Genomic DNA, 27,257 nt, shown 5'->3' with positions numbered 1-27,257 from the left:
AGCGCGAAGAGCCGGGGTAAAGTTGTCGAGCAAAGTAAAAAAAAAAAAAAAAAAAAAAAGGACTGCCCCTTTAAAAGGAGTCCCTTTAAGAAAACTCCACATCAGGCTCCCGCCGGCGAACACCAGCTTTAATATTCCATATTTAATGGCTACTTCGGATGGCTTCCCTGCCCTGGTGAGCACAGGGAACCGGGAGGAGAGGGCCGTTTTCAGAGGTGCGGGGGAGGCTTTACAAGCCATACCCTGGGGGTGGGGAAGAGCTGCATGCAACTCGTGGGCCGCAGGTTGGCTGTACTAAAGTGATTGTTAAACAGTATTAATGGCGATTTTGCAAATTCTCCTTGGAATAGAATCAAATGCTTAAAACAAGGTCAAAGGATTAAGTACCAGTGGTAATAGTAAAGTAATGTCCAGGGCTGCTATGGTCATGTACCATTAAGAAGCATGGGAAAGAATAATTTCCACAAAAAAGGAGGAAGCTCATTTACACAGGAGAAGGAATCAGTTATGGAGCTATGGGCTAGAACAGAAGGAAAGGGAGGGCGGGCAAAACAGAAGAAGCTGGACGGAACATAGGTGGTTTGCACCAGCAGGGATTTTTTTTCAGATGACTTGCTCCAATTACTCGGAGTCAGAATTATGTATCTACATATTTCATGTAAGTTGTTTTGCAATTTTAAAAGTAACAAGTTGAAGTACTAGCACGACAGCTCCCTAAAACAAATGTTATTATGTGGTTAACAGGGAACACTGTATATTTAGATTAATAATCTGACAAAAGGGCCATATTGTCAGCTGACATCTGATGACAGATCTAATAGCTGAAAGGCTCAAAATGAAAGTCACTTGAAAAGAAATTGATACATGATAGCTGAGAAAGACCAGAGATACCAAGAACATAATGTTAAGAGTATCTCTCAGATACTCCATAAAACACCTAAAAATATGTGAGAATATTGCTTATCAAACTATTAAAATATTTACCATAACATTGTAAATGAAATGCACAAAACCAAATTTTGAAGGAGCCATTCACCTGGTCTCTAAAATCAAAGTTCTAATTTTGCATATGCAGTTTTTAGGGTTACAAATTGGGTTGCATTTGTGTATGCAGAATGGGTAGATATTTAACTGCTGTTTTGCCTGGTAAAATTGAAGTACAGGCAGTCCGCAGGTTACGTACAAGATAGGGACTGTAGGTTTGTTCTTAAGTTGAAAGTCTGTATGTAAGTCGGAACTGGCATCCAGATTCAGCCGCTGCTGAAACTGATCAGTTTCAACAGCGGCTGAATCTGGACACCAGTTCCACTTACATACAGATTCAACTTAAGAACCCCAGGCATCCCCAAGTCAGCTGCTGCTGAAACTGATCAGCAGCTGATTCCAAGAAGCCCAGGGCAGTTGCTCGTTGCTACTGGAGACTGAAACTGATCAGCAGCAGCTGAATCAGGACGCTTGGGGCAGAGCAGCTGGGGTGCTGCCGGGTTGGTCGAGTAGCGCCAAGGAGCGGTGCTGCGGGACCAACCGGCAGTGCCCCACCTGCTCTACCACAGGCCCCCAGCTTTGCTCCACGTCTCCCTGGTCCTCTGGGGGGGGGCACTAGCTGCGTCCCCCCCCAGCAGACCAGGGAGACGCTGAGCAAAGCCGCGGAGGACCCGGGCCGGACCACGGCGCTTCCAGATCAGCACCGCGGTCCGGCCCGAGTCCTCCGCGGCTTTGCTCAGCGTCTCCCTGGTCTGCAGCTGATCTGGAAGCGCCGCGGGTCCGGCCGGGTCCTCAGCGGCTTTGCTCAGCGTCTCCCTGGTATTCCAAAATTGTACTCTAATGTTAGAGGCCATTTTAAAAAATACCAAGAAACTCTTTCAGATTTTTCAAAGGATGCCCTTGTGCTCAGATGCAGTAGTTTACAACCCATGAACATTTTCATATCAGGACTATAAAAACCTGAGATTCAATAATAAAAAACTATTGAATCCTTGACTACTGAGGCAAGTTTAGTGCCACAAGCATCACTGCTTGATTCCAAATGATACCAATTTAAGCATGTAATGGTTGTCTGAAGGCTTTTCTACACTTTTTTTGTGCGAAGAGGGCTTATACTATTTAACATCTTTACCAGTGACCTGGGAGAAAACTTAGAATAACTGCTGATAAAATCTGCAATTTATGCAAAAATTGGGAGTGGGGAGGAGAGCATGGGCGTGATAATGAAGATGACAGGTTATTGATGCAAAACAATTTGATTGGTGAGTAAACTAGGCACAAGCAAACACATGTTTTAATGCAGCTATATCTAAATGTATACATCTAGGTAAAAAGAACGTAGGCCATACTTACAGGATGGGGACCTCTACCCTGGAAAGCAGTATCTCTCAAAGAGATCTGGAAATCATGGTGTATAATCTGTTAAACATGAGCCCTGAGGGTACGTCTAGTCTAGACTACGGGTTTTTTTCGAAAGGAGACGTGCAAATTCGGTGCTATTTGCATATCTTCTTCCAATCGCATTTTCAAAAGTGGGTTTTTCTAAAGTGAAAGTAGTCTGAATGCGGTTATTTTTGGGGGAAAAAATGCTTTTTCAAAAAACCACGTAAACTTCCTTTTTTTAGGAAGAGTGTTTTTTCTAAGAAGGGGGAGGGGGTCGAAATAAAATGTTTCCAAACTACTGTCACTTTCGAAAGATCCTCTTTCGAAAAAGTGATCTAAAGAAGATATGCAAATTCCCGCATAATCTGCATATCCTCTTTCGAAATTAAAATGTAGTCTAGACGTACCCTGAGTGTGACACTGTAGCCAAAAGAGCTACTGTTCTCCTGGAATGCAGAAACAGAGCAATCTCAAATGCTACTACAGAGGTTGTCTGACTTCTGTATTTGGCACCTAATCTGAAGAGAATTCAAGCATGTAAGGACCTATGTTTACAATTTATTTATTATTATTGTGATAGAAATGTAGCCGTGTTAGTCTGGTGTAGCTGAAACAAAATACAGGACTATGTAGCACTTTAAAGACTAACAAGATGGTTTATTAGATGATGAGCTTTCGTGGGCCAGACCCACTTCCTCAGATCAAATAGTGGAAGAAAATAGTCACAACCATATATACCAAAGGATACAATTTAAAAAAACGAACACATATGAAAAGGACAAATCACATTTCAGAACAGAAGGGGGATACGGGGGGGGGGGGGGGGGGAAGGAAGGTAAATGCCTGTGAGTTAATGATATTAGAGGTGGGGAAGGGTAGATGTCTGTGAGTTAATGGTATTAGAGGTGATAATTGGTATTAGAGGTGATAATAAATAATAATTTATTATTGTTGGCTGATGCGAGCTAGGATTTGCCTCCTCTCTCACTGCCCATTCATGCAGCTTCTGAATGGTACCCAACCTTTTGTATACCACAGTCACAATATGAACCCTACCCCAGTTCTGCTCCACATTTAAAAAACGAAACCTTCATCTGTGCTAAATTGAGCAGTTTACTGAGATGGTGCTTACAGAATAATAAATGTGGGTAGTTTTCACAGTTTACAAGTGGTAAGGGCACATTGCACACCCAGTCAAGAGACAAACAATACAGCTCCATGCTGAGGCGCAACTTTCCTGTAACAAACATTGCAGCTGGTGATCATTGTAGGATGTGTAGCCCCTTTTCCTCCCTGGGTTACTCGGGGGCAGGTCATACTCACATGTATGCCTGGGCGCCTGAAGTTTTAACATAAAAGGAGATCCTGAGTACCCCAGTGGTGATGTTGTCCATTCCCTTGCTCCTAAAAGAATATACAGTGGAGGTGCCCCTCCACCTTGCTGGCCTGGTATGCACTTAATGGTGTGCCTTGGGAGCATCCAGGAATAAAATTATTCCAGCAATAATCTGGATCTAACTCCAAGACAACAATTGTAAATAAGATATATCTAATTGATTACATTAGAATTAACACACTTTTACTTAACAACTTAAAGAAATAGGGTTTAACAGATTAAAAGTGAATAAAATCAATTTAATACATAGAAATAAAGGAAACTTATCTATCTGGCATTTGCAATGCCACCATGTATCCCACCCCAGAGTCGGAGTCCCAGATGCTTGTGTGGGTGCACTTGAAGGTCTGCAGCTAGAGTGGAGGCAGCCCTGTGCAGGTCCTGTGTGTGTCAGTCCAACCTGACCAGCCAGACGCAAAATCTTTCTGCCACAGGAGCAGGCCCCACCGAATGCCAGCAGCTCTGGCTCACTTTGGACCCAGAATCAGTTTGTCTTTTGTGCTCCTCCCAGGCAGCACTTTCCCAAAGAGCCCAGTTACTCACAGTTACCTCCTGTGTAGATTTATGTAGCCTTTCTCAGACTCAGGCACATCCAGGATCTCTCCCGTCTAGGGACAATCAACAGCCGCAGAAGCAGCCTGCTAGATCCACACTTCGGCAGGCTCTCAATAATAGGCTCTAGCTTCAACGCAACAGCTTGTGGACTGGAAAAGGCTCCCCACCAGCAGCCTAGCTCTTCTCTCCAAAATGGAGACTACTAACTCTCTCTCTCCATGCCTGGAAGAGCCACTGTCCCCTCTTTTTTCCAAGGGCTCATGGGAGTTGTAGTCTCTAGGGCTCAACTGCAGCACAAAGGATCCTTCCAGTAAAAATCAGAGGCTCCTTTAGAAAGGGGACTATAGATGCTATCTATTTTTCTCTGCACTTTCTCCGTGCCTGCAGGAGAGATATAGCAGAATATAAACCTAAGAAATAGCTCGATTTTCTTTTGCACATTATAGGAATACCTGCTTGCCAGTACTGTAGCACCTCCTGCTCCTGCAGCATTTCATGTGGAGAAACATCCTGATGAATCACTTCAGAGCTTAGCTCTCTAGTCTGCCTTTGCCTTTTGGAATAAGACCATTCTCTTCCTTCTGATCTCCTGCCCCAACATAATTTTACTGGAAGTAAGGAGAGTGTCAACAAAGGAGGTAGTGGGGATTATTTGTACCTCATTCCCCTCATAACTTCCAGTACCATAGAAATGCCTCTAGCACACTGCACAAACAAACCTAGAACATAGCTCCAATCACACCAACCCTAACATGAAAGCAGACTCAGCAGATTGAAATCCAAATGCACCTAAATGCAGGGCTATCTCTGAGATATGAACAACAAACAACTGGTTTTCTCCCATACACCTGTACTCACAGCACTTGCAATAGCCAAATCAAGGACATAGCCTATATCTACAGAAGACAGGCTGGCAAACCACATGGGCAGGGGAAAGGAAGGACTCAGAACAAAATATCTGCAGAACATGGCATGGCAAAGTCAGAGAGGAAAACCAGGCTGGCTGAAAAACAAATGAAGGCTGTACAAGAGAACCCAGAGGGAGAAAGAAAGGCAGCTCTTCAGGCAATTTTGGCTGGGGCCAAGAACAGCATCACCGTGGCAAAGTAGAGCATAGAAAAAGAGAGAGATGCATAGGCAATTCATGGACACAATGAGTATGAATGCCTCACTGCAAAACATGCTCCTGATAGATCAGCTGGCCCTGCAGTCCTGTAATTTGGAACCCATCCATGTCCTTCAGCACCTTGAAAATGATGGCTACTGGGAGTGGCAACAATTCCTAACTTTCACATCCGCACAGTGGTATTCTCAGTGGCTCCAGTTCACCTCTCAGCTCCACCCCTTGTGTCCAGAGAACACTTGCGCCTGGGAATCCTGCTCTTTTGAGCTCTGCAAAGCCTGTGAGAAATGTTCTTACTGTTGCACTTTGAGTTCTCTTTGCACTGTTGCAGTGATATATGTTTTAATCCATTGGTTACTTAAGAAGACTGGAAATTTATTTCACTAACCAAATACAAAAATTTTATTTTTTTATTGGTTTCATTAAAATATTATTCTCTGTAGTGTTCTTTCAAAATAAAACATTTACAATACATCTATTATGAGTCATCACTGCATTTAACACAACAAATCTTTTAAATGAAGCTGACATAACTCATACGATTTTACAAAAGCGCATTGGGAAAGTTCAATTTCAACATACCATAGTGTTCCCAATATCTGCATCCCAATGCCTGACCATCTCTCCATGGGCTAACATGTTTGTATTTTGAGCCTCATGCCGAACAACAGGCATCCCTGACAGCAGTTCCCCAGTATCTGCTTTGTCTAACAGGGCCCTTGTGGGGTGCTCGAACCCACAAACAAGTCTCTTGGTAAGGCTTTACCCCCTTGCTCTCACACATACTGAGCAAAGCACAACATGCAGTTTTAACAGTTGGGACATTTCTTTTCCTGCTGCTTCCAACCTATTTCATAAACAGCACCATCTGCCATTCCGACAGCCCAATGCACACTTGACTATCATTCTGCAACTACTCAGGCAAGAGCTCAATGTTCCTCCATTCTGTCCCTGGCTTCATCAGTCACCGCATCTGGGGCAAAGCTGGGTGCTCATCGTGCAAACAGTCCTTTCTTTCTTCATTAATGTAAACAATGCTGAGTTTGCAAAAACCCTAGCATCAGGGTTCTTCCAGATCACCCTGCCTGTATGTCCATAACACTGCTGCAGTGGTCTGTTAGTCCTTGGAATGCTGTGCATTTTCCTTCCTGTTTACACATTCTACACCCTAGCCAGGTGACGGAGGAGGAAAAGGGACTCCATAAGCACATGGGTTCCACCAACAGCTCCAATATAATTTGGAAACCCCAAACAAAGCCATCATACAAAGCCATCAACGATCTCCTGAGCATGACCCAGTTAGATAGCAGTTTATCAATGACACAGCAGATGTGTGAAAACAGCCTCAGCAGTTGATCTCCCCACACCAAATTGGTTGGCTACAGGCTAGTAGCTTTCTGGTGTGAAGGCATTGGAAACTCATTTCTCCATGGGTATGGCTTACTCCATATTGGTATGTTGTCACTGAGGCTATGTCTACACTGCTGGGTTTTTTTAGCAGAAGATATGCAAATCACGCTCTCATTTCCATATTTTCTGCCTATCTTTTTTGCAGAAGAGGTTTTGCTGCTAAAAAGCCCCGTGTAGATGGGGCTATTTGCCGGGGGAAAAACCCTTTTTGGCAAGATCCCGTAAACCTCATTTTCTGAGGAATAAGGGATCTTGCAAAAAAAGAGAGTTTTCCAATAAATAGCCCCATCTACACGCAATCCTCTTCCGCAAAAAGGATTGGCAGAAGATATGCAAATGAGAATGCAATTTGCATATCTTCTGCTGAAAACCCCCCCGGCAGTGTAGAGGTAGCCTGAAGGTCCAGAGTCAGTTCTGCACAAATTTGAAGTTGGTTTTCCCAGCTCTGCAACACAATCCTCTTCTAATCCACACTGGTTTCTGGGGTCCAGAAACGTCCTGAGTGCTACTCTGATCTCAGAACTATTTGTAAAGTTACAACACATTACAACATTACAATTATTGTTAATAATAAAATACACATGCTGACAGAGCAAAAAGGAAAACCTACATATGAACGATAGTCAGCTTGGGATCTGATCACAGAAACAGCTGATAAAATTTTACTAGCATAAAATTCAGTTAAATCATTACTAAGGGGCTGTGCCCCTGCTTTCTATGCTCGCCAACCACCCCTCTCTCAGAGTAGCTATCTGGCTGGGGGGAGAGTGCAGAAGCAACCTTGGGGTAGGGTGTCTGGCCGGAGAGGGGAGGGCAGGGGGAGGCTAGGGATAGGTGTCTGGCCAGAGAGGACGATGCAAGAGCAGGCTCGGGGTGCAGGGTCTCGCTGGAAGGGGTGAGTGAGGGGGCTGGGGGTACAGGGTCTCGGTGGAGGGAGTGTGTGAGGGGGAGGGGTTTGGGGTCTCAGGTCTGGGGGTGTGTATGATGGTGCTGGGGGTGTGCATAGGGGGGAAGGCCATGCGGCTCCCACCCCCCCCCAGGAGGAGGGAGGGGAGGCCACATGGTTCCTGCCCCCCCAAAACAAAGGGGAGGGGGGAGGCAGTGCGGCTTGTGGCTTCCCCCCTACCCCCACCCCAGAGCACCAGGGAGGCTATACAGCTCCCGGCCTACCCTACCTCCTTCCCTGAGCATGGGGGAAGCCACGTGGCTCCTGGCTCCTGCACCCAAGTGCCAGCGAGGCCATGCACTTCCACCCTCCACCCCCGAGCACAGGGGAGGGGGGAGGCCATGCAGCTCCTGCCCCCCCCCCCCAGGGAGCGGAAGACTGCGCAACTCGTGGCTTCCACACACACCCCCAGAACGCTGGGGGGGGTAGAGGGTGAGGTCATATGACTTTTCCCCCCCAGAGTACTGGGGGGGAGGAGGGAAGAGGGGGAGAAGAGGCTGGGCAGCTGAAGGCAGAGGGGCGGTGGGACACAGAGTGCTATGATGACATCACTCTGTCATCCTGCAGCAAAAAAAATGTTTATATATAGTGAGAGATTTAATTTTCCTAGAAAAGTTTTTGTACATTTCCCACGCCCAGGTGATCAGTTAATCAGTAAATGCTTCCATACTGTTTCCTGGTAAACAGTTTAAGGTAATGAGCAAGCCAGTAAATAAACACATGCCTTAGAAAATTCAGTTGCATGAGATACAGTTTTACAACTGCTACTAAAAGTCTGATCCAAACAATCAAAGCTCCTGTCAGCCTATGAAACAAAAAAAAAAAAATCTACACTGTGGTAGTAGAGAGTTATAAAAGATCTCTAGTGCTGCTGTCCACATGGGGTTAACAAGCAGGATCTTTTCTTGGGATTTTTACACATGATCGTATGTATACTCAAAAAACAAGCTTGTATGTAAATCAGGTTTCAAGTGCCTTATTACAACTAACCTCATTGGTTTTTAACCAAAGGGTATAGAAACCATCTGTTTTCAGCTAGGCCCTTAGTGCGGTGAATGTAGCAGTAGCATTTATTGCCTTGAGTTAAAGAAAGCAAAACTTAATTGCAAAAGGCACAGAATAATTCACTTTACAGCATTTGGGGTATACCTAAGCCAGGCTACAGCAATTTGTTTTAAGAATTTAAATTATTAAATAGGAGCATAAATTGAAACCGAATTTTAAAAGCATCTTTGAAATGGAAATGTTTCCCTTCCCCAGTAGCAACATTTTCGTGGTGATAATTGCCATGCCATTGGTCCCTCTCATCAGAAGAAGCAGGCTCATTGCTTAGATTAAGCAGCATGGAATTTGACTCCCATTAACATAAGTAACTGGAAGGTGAGGTCAGAGGTGACAGGAAGCGGGTGCGCCCTGGTGTGCAGCTTTAGCAAGAGTTGGCTGAACTGCGGCAAAAGCCAGCCGGAGCTATTGAAAGAGCTGCAATAGGACAGTGCCTGTGAGAAATGTTAAGTTACTTTCTCTGCTGGGTGAGGTTCTATTTCTATGTATTGGGAGAGCTGGGAATTCTCCACCCTCACTGCAGAAAGCTCCTGCTGCTTCCAGGGGTCAGTTGAAAGTTGCTTCCTGTCCTCTATCTTCAGTAGCCATAGGGGCACCAGGGGCAGCTGACTATAGGAGCACGGCCAGGGAGAGTTGCCCAGCCAGAAGTGGTAACTTTTTCCAGTGTCTATAAATTTGACAGATGGACACAGATCCTAGAAAAGGAGGAGTATGGGAGGGGCAGGGGACAATAGGGGACTGACTGAAGGGGAAAGAGGATCACAGTAACAGTGATATGATTTGATTTGGGAGGCATGAGGTCAGAAGCCAGGACACCAGAGACTTGGGAGTAGAGGTGAGTGAAATTCAGAATTTCCATCCCATAGGAAACTCAGATATTTCAACTTTTGTGTGTGTCTCAACATGGGACAACACATTGAAATACTGAACTCCTTTGCAGAATGAAATGGTCACAAAATGTCAATTGAAAAAAAAAAAGGATGTACTTGATACAATTTGTATCGAGTACACAATTAGTCGATAAGCTGTGGCTCTGCAGTTTAAATGTAGTAGAAGCCGGGTGCGTAGAAAGTCCAGGTCCTACTACATTTAAACCGCAGAACCACAGCAGGGGACGCGGCATGAGCCAGGACTCAGCAGTCCCAGCTTGCACCAGGTCTGGGACTGCTGCACCTCTGCTTTTTAAATGTAGCTCTTTAAATGTAGCTCTGGTGACTCTTACTACATTTAAAAAGCAGAGCTGTACTGCGGGTGGCTCTGCTGCAGCTCTGCCTCCCCTGCCCCCACCTCGGTGCACCACAGAGATGATGCAGGGGGAAACTGCTTTTAAGCCAGATCCCGCAAGCACAGGCTCCTGCTTCACACACACACACAGAGGCAATGGGGGGAGAGTGAGTAGTTGAGTAGTGACTACTCAGGTAGCCGACTACTCAAGTAGTCGCTTACATCCCTATTCGGAAATGTCAGAATGAAATCTTCTGAATCAGTTCAACAGAGGCAGCAGCACAGGGGGGAAGGCCAGGCGGCTCCACAGGAGCCAATACACAGGGGTAGCTGGTTTGAAAGCTGGCTCCCCTCCTCACCCTCCACACTACTGCCTCTCTATCAGAGACAGAAGCATGGGGATGTGGGAGCAGATGGCTCCACTGGATTCGGTGCTTGTGCATGCCAGCTCCTCCTGAGCACTGGCTCCCGCCTGCTCCCCGTGCTGCAGTCTCTGTGTGGGTATGTCTACACTACAAAGTTAATTCGAACTAATGGACGTTAGTTCGAATTAACTTTGATAGGCGCTACACTAGCGCTCTGCTAGTTCAAACTTAATTCGAACTAGCGGACCGCTTAGTTCGAACTAGGTAAACCTCATTCTACGATGACTAAGCCTAGTTCGAACTTACTAGTTCGAATTAAGGGCTGTGTAGACCCTTAATTCGAACTAGTGGGAGGCTAGCCCTCCCCAGCTTTCCCTGGTGGCCACTCTAGCCAACACCAGGGAAACTCTATTGCCCACCTCCCGGCCCAGGACCCCTTAAAGGGGCACGGGCTGGCTACGATGCCCGTGCCAGGTGCAAGCCTGCCAGCACCCAGCCAGCAGACCCTGCACCTGGCACGGCTCGAGCCACCCACCCGATGCCCCCCAGCTCTCCCCCTCTTCCCAGGACCAGGCTGGCGGCTCCCGGGAACTTGCCCGGGACCACAAGAGGCGGGCACCTGCCTGGTCTAGTGCGGACGTCGTGGACCTCGTCCACGACCTACGCACTAGGCACAGGAAAGTGGCCGTCTAGGGCAGGAGAGCTGCCAGCCTGGCCACCCAGGAGCAGGTGTGCATGAAAATCAAGGTGGTCCACTGAGACCTCTGACCCTGAGCCCTGAGCTTACAATGGCCGTCCTGGGTCAGACCAAAAGTCCATCTAGCCCAGTAGCCTGTCTGCCGACAGCACCAACCCTAGGGACCCTGGAGGGGATGGACCGAAGACAGTGACCAAGCCATTTGTCTCGTGCCATCCCTCTCCAGCCTTCCACAAACTTTGGGCAGGGACACCATTCCTACCCCCTGGCTAATACCACTCCATGGACCCAACCTCCATCACTTTATCTCACTTCTCTTTAAACTCTGTTCTAGTTCTAGCCTTCACAGCCTCCTGCAGCAAGGAGTTCCACAGGTTGACTCTTTGCTTTGTGAAGAACTTTCTGTTACTAGTTTGAAGCCTGCTACCCATTCCTTTCCTTTGGTGTCCTCTAGTCCTTCTATTATGGGAATTAATGAAGAACTTTTCTTGATGCACCCTCTCCACCCCACTCATGCTTTTAGAGACCTCTATCCTATCCCCCCTCAGTTTCCTCTTTTCTAAACTGAAAAGTCCCAGTCTCTTTAGCCTCTCTTCATATGGGACCTGTTCCAAACCTCTGATCATTTTAGTTGCCCTCCCCTCTCCCACCCTCTCTCTTCCCCTCTCCCACCTCCTTTTCCCAGTCTCCCCGAGTTTTGTTCAATAAAGAGAGATTCTATTTTTGAACACACGTTTTCTTTATTTTGTACATCAGGAAGGGGGGCTAGGGAAGGGTAAGTGGAAGGAGGTGAGGGAGGAATGGGGTACGAGCCCCCGATGGGGAGGACTGGGCTGGCTCTGCGGGCTTCTGGGGGTGGAAGCTCTCCTGCAGCCCCCCAATTGCCCCCTCTCCCCAGATGGCAGCCTGCGGCAAGTGCAGCTGGTCTGATGGCCGAGTGCTGTGGTGTGCCCAGTGTGGGCACTCAGGGCACTCCAAGACAGGACTGCTTTGCAAGTGGGGCACCCCTGAGAACTGTCTGTCCGGGATGGGGGTCGGTTCCCTTTAAGCACAGCCCTCGGCTAGCCTGAGACAGCAGCTCCATGCTCTAAGTCCTCATCTGATGCCCTGCTGGCACTGCTTCCGGCCATCCTTAACCCCGGTTCAGGGTCCACTTAATGTGGACATGCTAGTTCGAATTAGCAAAACGCTAATTCGAACTAGTTTTTTAGTCTGGATGCGTTAGTTCGAATTAGCTTAGTTCGAATTAACTAATTCGAACTAAGTTAGTTCGAATTAGCGCTATAGTGTAGACATACCCTGGGAGGCAACAAGAAGGGGGAAGGTGGCTTCATGGGAACTGGCACCATTCCAGTGGCAAGTGGCTATTTACTAAACTATTCCACCAGCACAGATCATGCTAAGGTGACCACAGTTCCCATTTTGGCCAGGATGGTCCCGGTCCCAGTCGTCCCAACTTTCCCTCTGCCCCCAAAAGGAGGCCTCTGTCTTGCTGACTTTGTAGAATCATAGCACTGGAAGGGAACTCAAGAGGTCATCAAGTCCAGTTCCCTACACTCATGACAGGACCAAGCACCATGTAAACGAGGGGCAGGCAAACTATGGCCCCTCTGCTGAGTCCAGCCCACCCAACCTTTGACTCAGGCCCTTGAGCTCCCGCTGAAAAGCGATGTCTGAGACTTGCTCCATTCCACACGTGCCACAGCTCCATGTGGTTCTTGGATGCAGAGGCAGTCAGGGGCCTCCACACACTGCCCCCCACCCCAAGCACTGACTCTGCAGTCAGGAAACACAGCCAATGAGAGCTGTGGGGACAGTGCCTGCAGAAGGGACAGCGCACAGAGTTACCTGGCCACCCCTCCATGTAGAAGGCAGAGAGGAACTTGCCGTTGCTTCCAGGAGCTGCTTGAGGAAAGCAGAGCCTGCACCAATAAGCCTCCCCATCCCCATGACCCAGTCCAGAGCCCCCTCCCACCCTCTGAACCCCTCGGTCACAGACCAGAGCACCCTCCTAAACCCCAAACACTTCCTCCCCACATCATCCCAGAGTCTGCACCCCAGCCAGCACCCTCACTCCCCACTTACCTCAAGGCTCCGTCCTGGAGTTCTCAACCACATCACAGAGCATGTATCCCCCTCCCACAGCTGCCTCAGCCCAGAGCCCCCTCCTATACTCCAAACCCCTTGGCTCCACTCCTCAGCCCAGAGCCCCTCCCCCCCCCACCATACTCCAAACCCCTTGGCTCCACTCCTCAGCCCACAGCCCCTCCCCGCCATACTCCAAACCCCTGGGCTCCACTCCTCAGCCCACAGCCCCTCCCTGCCATACTCCAAACCCCTTGGCTCCACTCCTCAGCCCAGAGCCCCCCCCCATACTCCAAAACCCTCAGCTCCACTCCTCAGCCCAGAGTCCCCTCCTGCACCCCAAACCCCTCATCCCTGACTCCACCCCAGAGCCTTCACCCCCAGCCAGAACCCTCACCCTTTCACTGCACATCAACTCCCTGTCCTAGCCTAGAATCCTCTTGCACACCATCAGCTTCTCACTTCTGGTCCCATCTCAAAGCTTGAACCCCCAGCTGGAGCCCCCTCCCATCCTGTACCCCCAATGCCTCAACTGCATATGCATTCATGGCCCTTCATACAATTTCCACACTGAGGTGTGGCACTCAGTTTGCCCACCCCAATCTAGACCATCCCTGACAGATGTCTGTCTAACCTGCTCTTAAAAATCTCTAGGGATGGAGATTCCACAACCCCTCTTGGCAAATTATTCCAGAGGCTAACCACCCTGACAGCTAGGAAGTTTTCCCTTGATCAGTTAGCAAGACCAAATGGGATAAATACCCACTTTTATCAAAAACAAGCGGTATGGTTTATAGGAACATGCGGGGGAGAGGAAGTGAGAAGAGGTGTCAGCCCCCCTCCAGAGAGGAAACAGAGCTCGGGGCGAAGGCTGCATTCCAGCACTGAAGGGGGGTGGCAGAAGAGTTCCTAAGACCATAGTTCTGGAGAGGGGCAACAGCACCACAGATGCAGAGGGAAGGGCATCCCATTTTCTGTTTAGAAATATGGTCACCCAAGCCTAACTCAAATGTCAACGTGTTAAGAAAAAGGAAGGGAAGCAGATGCCAAGTCACTTGTAATCCCTATAAAAATCCTGCAGCCTGCAACTGATGGAATCCACTCCCAGACCCGACCCCCACCCCAGACAGACTCCTCCTGGAATGAGGTGTAACAGGTAATTCGAACTAACGACTTAGTTCGAATTACCGTTTAACTGCCACATGTAGCTGCGGACAGTTAGTCCGGACTAGTGGCATTTAAAAATGGCGACCGGAAGGGACCATGCAAAGAAAGCCCGGGATATTTAAATCCCGGGCTTCATTTGCAAGTTCGAATCCCTATATTAGCCTCCCTAGTTCGAACTAGGGGGCTAGTGTAGATATACCCTTACAGAATCTGTGTCCATTATTGAGATGATTTATGTACCATATGTTAAAGGATCAATTAGATTACTATTAATCTTCCTAGAAAGGAAGGAACGTGCAGAAATTAAAGTCTTATATAAATACGTTTTCCCATCCCCCAGGCAGGACAGAGCCCAAAGAGAATAACCACATGTAGCAGTTCAGAGGGATGGTCTACAAACAGAAGGGTATAAAAAAGTATTTTTTGCCAAAAATAGTCACTAGTTATAGTAAGTCACACTGGTGCCCAGCATTAACTTTCTGATTAAAGATCAGTTGGTGGTTACATTATGCCACTGTAGGAGGTGATACAAAGGATAAGAAGAGTACCTAATATTTACTACTCAAGATATTCAAAGCATTGTCTAGATTTTAACAAAATAATTTTCAAAAATGCCTAAATGAGTTAGGACTCCTGCTTTGACTGAAAACCATGGGGGCTCTGTGTCTAGTTCTGGAAGGCAACTGGAAATCATACCATAACTCAATAATCCTCACAACACCAAAGGAGGGAAATATTACCCTTCTTTACAGATGGGAGCAAACAGCAGAAGAGAGTTAAGTGACTTCTCAAAGCCACAGAACCAGTTAATGGCAGAGGCAAGATTAGAACTCAGTTAAGATTCAGGGAGGGATTTGAGGAAAGGTTTCAGTGTTTCCACCCGGGCTCTGGCATCCATAATATCAAAAAGACAATGGAGGAAATAAACACAAACATCTATGTCATATCAATAGAGGCAAAAAAATCACTAATACACCCTCAGAAGTGTAACCATGTATTATACAGAAGAAAAATCCCATGCTGAGAACCTTGCAGTCTGAATTATCAGGAAGAATTCCACTGGAGGAAGTGCTTCAACTTCATCTGTGGGTGAGTATGATGGAGGTGTGCTGCATGGTTGCTGCACCTATCCACATAAGCCTCCACATCAGAAGCTCATAAATATACCAATGTGATCTATGCCATCAAGTGCCAGCAATGCCCCTCTGCCATGGATATTGGCCAAACTGAACAGTCTCTACAGCAAAGGATGAATGGACACAAATCAGATATTCGAAATGGTAACACATAGAAACCTGTTGGGGAACATTTTCACTTTCCCAGGCACTCACTAATGGATTTAAAAGTAACTATACTATTACAAAGCAATTTCAAAAACTAGCTGGAGAGAGAAGATGCAGAACTTGGTTTCATTTACAAGTTTGACACCTGTAATCAAGGTTTGAATAAAACCCTGACCTGGATGGGCCGCTACATTCACACCCGAATGACATAAAAAGCTAAGCACTGGGTATTTACAGCCCACTCTATCAGCCTCATTTAGCATGGACACTCCAATTGAGAATATTTTTTCCTATGTTTTTCCTTCTCTTTCCCTGCCCATCTCCTCTCTTGCTCTGCTATTTATTTGTACCCTGGACCCCTTGCTCCATTCATCTGAAGACGTGGGTTGTGCTCACAAAAGCTCATGATCCCATCTACATTTTGAGTTAGTCTAGAAATTGCTGCAGAACTATTTGTTGGTTTTTAAGTTAATTCAGAAGGGAGTGTGAACAGAAATTTGTTTTTATTCCCACTGGCCAAAACAAAATCACTTCTGTTGTATCAAAAATATAAATAATAAAGGAGGAAACAGCCTCCTGCTAAAGTAATGATCCCACTGAAATAAGTATTCAGAGTCATGCATATACACATAACTCTAGAAAGCCAGAGGTGATGTTTGTTTTATTTCTAGGAGGTATTTCTGACCAATAGGAGTTAGGGAACAGAGGGCAGAAAAATTAATTGATAGAGCAGGATTACTTCCAATCTTGAGGTAAGGGTGGGTACAGCCTTCCAGGGCTTACTCGAAGAACTGGAACATGATGAGTTGCAGCATTTGTGTTTCCTAATTCTCCTCACAAATTACTGCAAATGAGAATCTGGCCCTCTTTCCTGAGCCATATTCAATCCATCTAACATCCACTATTCAAATTAGGAAAGATTTTGCGCCAGTGTTGAGCATGTTATCAACTCTAGGGTTTCTAATGCTCTAAAAAACTGGAAAATACACACTCCTCATAGGTTCTCTCAGAGTTAACAATCCTCAAGTATTTTGCTAACCTAAGCCTGGTCTGCTGATCTGGAAGAGAACAGCTTTGACTCCAGGATGTCATATGCTGTGCAGATAGAAGTCATTATATGTTTCTATATATACAGTGATGCATTTCATAAATGCTGATGAAGGGTATGCATGGAGAGGCATGCTGTGGCTCACCACCCTAGCAACAGCCTGGGGGAGGCTAAGGGGGGGGGGGGGGGTGAGCTCGGCATGTGGAGTGGAGAGGTGCGGGCATGTGACAAACAAAGCCATATATGGAAAGGTTGAATCTGATTGGTTTAGAAGTTTGTGTTATGTAACCTGTAACCATGTGCTATAAAACAGCAAGGGGAGGGGCTCCTTGCTCGAGGGGCTCTGGCTGATTTTAGTACCAGGGGCTCTCCCTTTGTGCACATTTAATAAAGTATTGAATTGAATTGAAGACCCTTGATTCTGCCCAGCACCTGAGTTTCTGGGAACCGCAAAATCCCAACAGTTTCTTGGCGCAGCGAGCAGGGTGAGAAATATCCTTCAGGATCAAGACCTACAATCAAGTTGGAGGGTGATTTTGTTCATTTTTCATTTGGTTGTGTGTCCCTGACCTGACTGGTGACTCTCACACCTTTTGTAGTAAGTGAAACTGGGTGTTGGAGAATTTAAGGGGTTTGTTGCAGTTTTGTAACATTTTGGTTGCAGTCTTAAGACACTGTACTTAGTGTGGGGGCGGGTTAAGCTGTAAGTTCCTCTGACTAAGTGTTGTTGAAGTGGGAAATCAAAGAGGCCATAAGGACCAACAGTTAATGTAGGGGCAGGTATAGCCATAAGTACCTCTAGTTAATGTGTTGGCTGGCCCAGATCTCCTAATTGGAAATTGTTATTAGTTTGTAAACAGTATTGTATTTAAAGATTTTGAGATTGGAGGCTATTTAGGTTTAAAAAAAAGGGAAAGATGAAGGGATTTAGTGATCCACAATATGAAGAGTGTTTAATTAGTGCTTTTATCACTATTGTAGCAGTAAGTTTATTAGTTTTCTTGTTGAGATATCTTGGCTGTGTGACTGAAAGAAAGAAGGATGACCAACCCCCATTACAAGTGGGCAATACTGATTTTGTGCATAAACCACAATATTTATCAAAGGACAAATTGGCTGGCATGTGTTTAATTGTTGATTATGAACAGCTGGTTAGAAAGTGTGATATGCTAAAAGGAAGGATAGGAGAGTTAGAAGGAGAGGTAGAAAAACTGCAAACAGAAGCAAAAAACTATAAAGAAACAGCCTTGCAGGAAAAGAGATCTTGTCCCTCAGCACCTTTGGACCCTACATGTGGTATGTGGGGATATCAGTCTGGTTTTATGGCTCCAGTGAGAGTGCACACTGTCCCTAATCCTAATCAAGGGGAAGGGGACCCTGCTACTGTGAGTCGCCTAGAGCACACTCCTATGAGTCGATCTGACTTGTGGAGCATGTTAAAAGAATTGCCATCTTTGCAGCTTAATAACCCAAACCTACCCTTCTGGGAAAAGGTGCAGGAGTGGATGGTCGTGGGAGGCCTGCATGCTTTTGATGTTTTCACCATGGGAAAAGCAAAATGTCCTGTGCACCCTGACAGTCAATTTTGGTTTGCATTTACTGTTAAAGGGAAGCAATATACTTTTACTCGCCTAAGCCAGGGTTTTCATAACTCACCTACTTTGTTTCATAGAGCATTAGCTGATGTGCTGGCAAAGCTGCCAGACATGGCTTCTTGTGTTGTACAGTATGTTGATGATCTTCTTATCTCCTCACCAGATCGCCAAACGCACATGAAAGACTTAGAAGTGATCCTGCAGCACTTGGCAGACAGTGTGGTAAAATGTAATGCTAGAAAGGCTCAGATTGCAAAGGAGCAAGTATCATATCTGGGGTACCTAATATCCAAAGGGTACAAGCGTTTAACTGTTGACCGCACTGAGGCTATTAATGCATGCCCACGACCAACTACGGTCAGGGGAGTTAGGAAAGTGTTGGGGATATTCAATTTCTGCCGAACTCAAATCCCCAATTATTCAAGGATTGTCCAGCCTCTTAATAATCTCCTGAAGGGTGCTGGTGGACCACATGAGGCAATTGAATGGACACTTGACTGTGAACAGGCATTTACCACATTGAAACAAAGGCTAAGTACTGCCCCAGGGTTGGGACTTCCTAATCCATTAATGCCTTTTACATTGTACACGCATGTCAGTGAGGGACATATGGCAGCAGTGTTAACGCAAAAACATGAGGATAAACAGCGCCCAGTAGCATACTACTCTTCTAAACTAGATGCTGTCGCTCAAGCAATGCCACCATGCCTTCAGGCAGTGGAAGGAGCTTCTATGGCCCTAAATCAGGCCACACCACTTATTGGTTCACAGGATGTAAATATTGTTGTACCTCACGCTGTGCTTGCTATTTTATCAGGGAAGAAATCCTCAGCAGTCCATGTGGCAAGATGGACTCGATGGGAAACGAGCTTGCTAATGCCTTCGGTACATCTGCAAAGAGCATCATCGTTAAACCCTGCTACCCTCATGCCTACCCCAGATGAGGGACACCCACATCATTGTTGCCTTGAGGAAGAGCCCATGGATGTTCCATTGATAAAAGAAACTGAAATACCTGGTGCCCCTTGCCTATATGTGGATGGCAAGCGACACACAGGATGGGCCGTTTGTACTCAAGATGGACAGCTGGTGGCACATGGCAGTTTGCCTGGGGCATCTGCACAAGTAGCAGAACTGCAGGCATTAGTTGCAGCATGTGAAGCTGCGAAAGGTCATGCTGTAAACATATATACTGATTCTAGATATGCGTTTGGGGTTGTACATGATTATGTTAACTTGTGGGTAAATCGGGGATTCCTGACGAGTACAGGATCCCCAATACAAAATGGGGGAATAGTGGAGAAACTTCATGAAGCTATGCAGAAACCTACTGAATTAGCAGTGATAAAAGTGAGGGCCCACACAAAAGGGACAGACCCTCCTAGTAAGGGGAACCGAAGGGCAGACGAACTAGCTAAACGAGTAGCAGTGGAAGGTAAAGAGATGCAATTGATTGCTGCAACACAGCCTCTCATAAAAACCCCAAACTTTTTTGAATTACAGGACATCCAACACTCTGCACCAAGGGCAGAAAAGTGGTTATGGATGGATAATGGGGGGGGAAACCTGTGTGATGATAACACTTGGAGAGGCCCAGGAAACACATTAGTGTTACCAAATGTGCTGATGGGAACTATGATACAAATATATCACATGTTGGGACATGATGGAGCACGGAGGGTGATCCACCGGATGTCGGACACCTGGTGGCATCCTCAGCTTAATGCAAATGTGCATGATTATGTGAGGAGGTGTGTAACATGTGCACAATGTAATTCTGCTCCCACAGTAAAAATGAAAATGCAACATCAGCCAAGACCAACACAGCCCTTCACACAGTTACAAGTAGATTTCATTGGACCTCTGCCAAGGTGCAGAGGGAAAGAATATGTTCTGGTGATCATGGATCACTTTACTAAGTGGGTAGAAGCTTTCCCAGTGGCCAAGGCCACTGCGTCTGATGTAGCTAAAATATTGATGACTGAAATAATTCCCCAATGGGGATTTCCATGCTTCATTGATAGTGACCAAGGTACCCACTTTACAGGGAAGGTGATGAAAACAGTATGCATGTCACTGGGGATCAAACAGAAATTCCACTGTCCCTACCATCCCCAGAGTTCGGGATTAGTAGAAAGAGCTAACCGAACCATTAAAAACAAACTAACCAAACAGATGTTTTCTGCTACAGGGAAAGACTGGGTCACCAATTTACCAGTGGTTCTCATGTCTATGAGATCCAGTCCTACTAATCCACATTCCTTATCTCCTTTTGAAATGCTGACAGGGCGGGCAATGAGGATGCCAGGAAATCTGTGCATTGGAGCGGGGGAATTGTATGTCATGGGTGACCAGCTTGCTGAATATTGCAAATTGTTATCTCAGTGTGTCTCAAAGGACCCCCGAACTGAACCAGACCCAAAGGCTAGCGAAGAAGACACATGTGAGGTGCAGCCCGGTGATCAGGTACTGGTGAAAGCCTATAGAAAACGAACCTTTGAACCAGCCTGGACTGGACCTCACATGGTTCTCCTGGTAACTCCTTCAGTGGCCCAGGTCACTGGAATTCCAGTTTGGGTGCACCTGTCACGAGTAAAAGTATACAAGGGTGACACTCAACATAGGGCACAATAATCTCTGTTTACCCTATGGACTCCTTGAGGGCCATTCTCAGTATTGTTAAGTGTTTTATTGATGTAGTCACCTGGGGAGGAGCCACTGGATCAGTTGTAAATGCCATTACTCAAGCTATCAAATCTCATAATAGGGACTGGGTTGAAAATTTGTTAGTAGCAGGGATGACAGTTTATTGTGGTGAGAATAGGGCTCATGTCTAATTAATTAGATATCACCTTAACTCAGCAACATAGTTGGTTAGGTCCTCACTGTTGTACTCAGCCATCTATTAAAAACTACTAAAATGTCTGAGCAAGCATTGGTCTGGAATGGTGTTATCATACTGGCATGGTGTTAACATGAAAGTTGTAGCCCTGATAGGAGACTTGCTCGTGTCACAGGTGCCCTGTTGGGTGAGAGCCGCAGTTCTCAAAGACTGAATGTCTTCACCTTGGATGATGGCAGGGGAGTGGTCTCTATTGATAATGGGCATTTTGGAATGATTATTCCATCTTTGGAGAGGTGTTAATTCCTGTGGGTTGGTCTCCTGGATTGGAGGCTCAGCCCTTCCACCCACTCCCATTCTCATGTCATAGACACCTGTGTAGCTGAGTATGTAATAATAGCTGGAGATAACTATATAGCTTTCCCATGGGACCAGTGTTCCATCCTGTGAGGATGGGTTTTGCATATAAGAAACATGGAGTCAGGACAAGCCCTATCTTAAATGTTGGGACCTGACTTAATGGTGCATGTAATGTTTAATTTAATGGATGATATAACAGTGAAAAAAGACTCCACTACCTGGTGTGGATTTGGGTATTTAGCTTTGGAAAGTAAGCCTGGCTTGAACATCTCGTACTTCCTATTGTGGAAGATATTATGAAAGAAGTGGTAAGGCAATTACAGTGATTCCGTGGATAGAAGAGTTTGCTATTGTGGGAACAGAGATTCCCTGGGGATGGATTTCAGTTGTGTTTTCGCAACGGATATGGGGACTTACTTTTAGTGTACATACCATTATGTATTAAAGGTTGAATGTATTGTTTAATTCTGTTACCAAAACTGCAATTAATTAAGTGTTGATAAGGTCAATTATAGCTCCTAATAAATACAAGGAAGTGGTGTTAGTGGGGTCTAAGAATTGTTCTTAGCCCCAAAACCAAATGGGGGAGCTGAAGGGTATGCATGGAGAGGCATGCTGTGGCTCACCACCCTAGCAACAGCCTGGGGGAGGCTAAGGGGGGGGGGGGGGGTGAGCTCGGCATGTGGAGTGGAGAGGTGCGGGCATGTGACAAACAAAGCCATATATGGAAAGGTTGAATCTGATTGGTTTAGAAGTTTGTGTTATGTAACCTGTAACCATGTGCTATAAAACAGCAAGGGGAGGGGCTCCTTGCTCGAGGGGCTCTGGCTGATTTTAGTACCAGGGGCTCTCCCTTTGTGCACATTTAATAAAGTATTGAATTGAATTGAAGACCCTTGATTCTGCCCAGCACCTGAGTTTCTGGGAACCGCAAAATCCCAACACTGACAAGCAGCTCTTATTTAATAACTGGTAATATCTACAACACAACAGAACTTTCAAAAAACAGGCACAACTCAGCATCCATTGGGATTTTGTCATTGATTTCCCAGCTAGCAAAAATAGGTCCTGAAACCAGTAAATTAATGGACAACAATGTCGTGAGTGACCAAGAATTTACATCATTTGATCCATAACAATACCCTGTGCAGAATCGGATTCAGATTTTACACAAAAGATGTCAAGGAAACCCTGTGGTTCTGTAGTGCTACATTTATTGGACACCACAGGTGGACTGACTACCTCTGTTTCACAGTGGCATCTTCTGGCAGGAAAGTGTTCCACAAAAAATTAATTCCAGTCAATTTACTTCAATGGGGAAGGGTCAAAATTATTTACTGATTTGAATAATTTATTTTTCCTCTCCCTAATCTCTGCTTTACCACTCACTACTTCCATCAGTCACAGATTGGGGCTGAAGTGGTGTAGTCAATTATTGTTGAGATTAGCACCTCCTCAATCTGACCCATCCCAGTACTTTCTCAGTTTGGGAGAGGAGCATGGTTTTATTTCTCATTATCTGCTTTGAAGGAAGATAGGTGATGCACTGAAAGAACAAATACATATATCTTGGGATTTTTCATCTGAGAAATGCACAATTTTGGAAGAACTCTTTTGGTGGGTGAAAGTAAAGAATGTGGCTTAGGAACCAAAGCAGCAGTTACAGATCACAGGGAGATTTTAAGAAATTAAAGTTAGTATAATGGTCTCCGCAGAGTTCCTAGGGAATGTCTATCCCAATTAAAGAGCCGTTATTTGGCTCAGTTATGTCTAATTAGACTATTTGGCACATTTGTGTCTAATTCAGCATTAAACCTAGAGCAGCAAGGGGTATTGTTGATGAGAGACTCAATGAAAATGACAACAGTACGTAGTGTCACATCATAGGAGAATGCAGAGCAGTGTTGTACCCACTATGTGTTACTGCTCCAAAATCTATGTAAGGTGGGCTAAATGAGGTGTCTAATGAAAGTGATGCTATGCGGATTCTCTCTAGGCTACTCGTACACTTGTATGATTTGTATATGAAAAGTTCTGAATATAGGCTCTGTACTTGTATTTCAAATGTTTTATGTCTGGGAGACAGCAGCAGGCGTTGGCCCACCTATTGTGAGGGGTGGTGACCCAGTGAATGATGCATGGACAATGGCTCTTAAGTGTTGCCAATTGAGACCTGAGGAGCACACAATAGCCCCTTACCTGAGAAGGACACACCTGGGCACCCCGTGGCTCCTCGCCTAAAAAGGACATAGACTGGTTTGGTGATCATGTGACCAGCCCCATTTTGGGAGGCACCATCACCCAGGAGGACAGTGGATTTCCCGCCACATGGGTAAGGTTATAAAAGTATCCTGGGGTGCCTCCATCTTTGTCTTCACTCTTGCTCTCCACTCCATAAGCACCTTTGCTAGGGACAGAGAGTTGGGAAGAAGCATCCTCGGGTACCATCCTAACATAGTATATACACCAGAGACTTTTAAGCTGGTACTTTCTTACATCTCTGCCAAGAGCCTGCATCAGAAACTTGGTGATTTATGTATAATGTAATGTGTTTCCTTTAACAATTCTACTTTCAACCGTTTCTTTCTTTTTGTTAACCCTTTAGATGCTAAAGGATTGGCATAGCATGCTCTTTGGGTAAGATCTGAGGTATAAATTGACCGGGGACTGTGGCTGGTCCATTGGGACTGGGAGAGCCGGTTTGGAATTATCATAGAATCATAGGACTGGAAGGGACCTCGAGAGGTCATCGAGTCCAGCCCCCCCGCCCTCAAGGCAGAACCAAGCTCCGTCTACACCATCCCTGACAGATGTCTATCTAACCTGTTCTTAAATATCTCCAGAGAGGGAGATTCCACCACCTCCCTCGGCAATTTATTCCAATATTTGACCACCCTGACAGTTAGGAATTTTTTCCTAATGTCCAATCTAAGCCTCCCTTGCTGCACTTTAAGCCCATTACTCCTTGTCCTGTCCTCAGAAACCAAGAGGAACAAATTTTCTCCTTCCTCCTTGTGACACCCTTTTAGCTATTTGAAAACCGCTATCATGTCCCCCCTTAATCTTCTTTTTTCCAAACTAAACAAGCCCAGTTCATGAAGCCTGGCTTCATAGGTCACGTTCTCTAAACCTTTAATCATTCTTGTCGCTCTTCTCTGTACCCTTTCCAATTTCTCCACATCTTTCTTGAAATGTGGCACCCAGAACTGGACACAGTTCTCCAGCTGAGGCCTAACTAGTGCAGAGTAGAGCAGCAGAATGACTTCACGAGTTTTGTTTACAACACACCTGTTGATACAACCTAGAATCATATTTGCTTTTTTTGCAACAGCATCACACTGTTGACTCATATTCAACTTGTGGTCCACTATGACCCCTAGATCCCTTTCCGCCATGCACCTTCCTAGACAGTCGCTTCCCATCTTGTATGTATGGAACTGATTGTTCCTTCCTAAGTGGAGCACTTTGCATTTCTCTTTATTAAACCTCATCCTGTTTACCTCTGACCATTTCTCTAACTTGCTAAGGTCATTTGAATTATGTCCCTATCCTCCAAAGAAGTTGCAACCCCACCCAGTTTGGTATCATCTGCAAACTTAATAAGCGTACGCTCTATCCCAATATCTACATCATTGATGAAGATATTGAACAGTACGGGTCCCAAAACAGACCCTTGCGGAACTCCACTTGTTAACCCCTTTCCAGCAGGATTTAGCACCATTAACAACAACTCTCTGACTACGGTTATCCAGCCAATTATGCACCCACCTTATCGTGGCCCTATCTAAGTTATATTTGCCTAGTTTATCAATAAGAATATCATGCGAGACCGTATCAAATGCCTTACTAAAGTCTAGGTATATGACATCCACCGCTTCTCCCTTATCTACAAGGCTCGTTATCCTATCAAAGAAAGCTATCAGATTAGTTTGGCATGACTTGTTTTTCACAAACCCATGCTAGCTATTCCCTATCACTTTCTTACCTTCCAAGTGTTTGCATATGATTTCCTTAATTACCTGCTCCATTATCTTCCCCGGGACAGACGTTAAACTGACCGGTCTGTAGTTTCCTGGGTTGTTCTTATTTCCCTTTTTATAGATGGGCACAATATTTTCCCTTTTCCAGTCTTCTGGAATCTCCCCTGTCTGCCATGATTTTTCAAAGATCATAGCTAAAGGCTCAGATACCTCCTCTATCAGCTCCTTGAGTATCCTGGGATGCATTTCCTCAGGACCTGGTGACTTGCTGACATCTAACTTTCCTAAGTGATTTTTAACTTGTTCTTTGTGTATCCTATCTTCTAAACTTACCCTCTCTCTGCTTGTATTCACTACATTAGGCACACCTCCAGACTTCTCGGTGAAGACCGAAACAAAGAAGTCATTGAGCATCTCCGCCATTTCCAAGTTTCCTGTTACTGCTTCTCCCTCCTCACTGAGCAGTGGGCCTACCCTGTCCTTGGTCTTCCTCTTGCTTCTAATGTATTTATAAAAGGTCTTCTTGTTTCCCTTTATGCCTGTAGCTAGTTTGATCTCATTTTGTGCCTTTGCCTTTCTAATCTTGCCCCTGCATTCCCATGTTGCTTGCCTATATTCATCCTTTGTTATTTGTTCTAGTTTCCATTTTTTTATAGGACTCCTTTTTTATTTTGAGATCATGCAAGATCTCCTTGTTAAGCCAAGCTGGTCTTTTGCCATATTTTCTATCTTTCCTACACAGCGGAATTGTTTGCTTTTGGGCCCTTAACAACGTCCTTTTTAAATACTTCCAACTCTCCTCAGTTGTTTTTCCCTTCAGTCTTGCTTCCCATGGGACCTTACCTACAAGTTCTCTGAGCTTATCAAAATCTGCCTTCCTGAAATCCATTACCTCAATTGTGCTGGTCTGCCTTCTACCTTTCCTTAAGATCATGAACTCTATTATTTCATGATCACTGTCCCCTATACTGTCTTCCACTTTCAAGTTCTCAACTAGTTCCTCCCTATTTGTTAAAATCAAATCCAGAACAGCTTCTCCTCTGGTAGCTTTTTCAACCTTCTGAAACAGAAAGTTGTCTCCAATGCAGTCCAGAAACTTATTGGATAGCCTGTGCCCCGCTGTGTTAGTTTCCCAACATATGTCTGGATAGTTGAAGTCCCCCATCACCACCAAATCTTGGGCTTTGGATAGTTTTGTTAATTGTTTAAAAAAGGCCTCATCCACCTCTTCCACCTGACTAGGACATCACCCTAGCTATCCTAGCATGACATCACCCTCATTTTTTACCCCTTTTAGCTTAACCCAGAGACTCTCTACACAGCTATCTCCTACGTTCATCTCCACTTCAGTCCAAGTGTGTACCTTTTTAATATACAAGGCAACCCTTCCTCCCTTTTTTCCCTGTCTGTCCTTCCTGAGCAAGCCGTACCCTTCCATACCAACATTCCAATCGTGCGTCCCATCCCACCAGGTTTCTGTAATACCAATGATATCATAGTTGTATTTATTTGTTAGCAATTCCAGTTCTTCCTGCTTATTACCCATACTTCTCGCATTTGTATATAGGCATCTAAGATACTGATTTGGTCTTGCCTCCCTGTTGTGCCCTGACCCTCCTTTCTCCTTGCCATTATAGGCCGTAGTCCCCCCCATATCCAACCCATCTCCCAGTCCCGCACATTCAGCACTTACCTGTGGGCTTTGCTCACCTGTCCCCGTCGAACCTAGTTTAAAGCCCTCCTCACAAGGTT

At 45.6% G+C, this 27,257-nt stretch overlaps 1 protein-coding gene across 3 annotated transcripts in view; it reads right to left on the bottom strand.

The window, feature by feature from the left end:
* Positions 1 to 27,257, bottom strand: part of KIAA1549L (KIAA1549 like) — a 234,831-nt gene that overhangs the window by 148,650 nt on the left and 58,924 nt on the right. Inside the window, exon 1 of one of the 3 annotated variants that reach the window (XM_075927819.2) lies at positions 4,313 to 4,530. The exons of the other annotated variants lie outside the window; for them this stretch is intronic. The gene's annotated coding sequence lies outside the window, so the exon portion shown is untranslated. Of the gene's footprint in view, positions 1 to 4,312; positions 4,531 to 27,257 lie in introns of those variants that run through there. 3 annotated transcript variants of the gene reach the window in all.

This window comes from Pelodiscus sinensis, chromosome 5 (genome assembly GCF_052426305.1).
Source record: "Pelodiscus sinensis isolate ZL-2025 chromosome 5, ASM5242630v1, whole genome shotgun sequence".
NCBI classification, from domain to species: Eukaryota; Metazoa; Chordata; order Testudines; family Trionychidae; genus Pelodiscus; species Pelodiscus sinensis.
The sequence above is the reverse complement of the archived record's forward strand: the minus strand, read 5'-3'. Positions and strand labels throughout refer to the sequence as shown.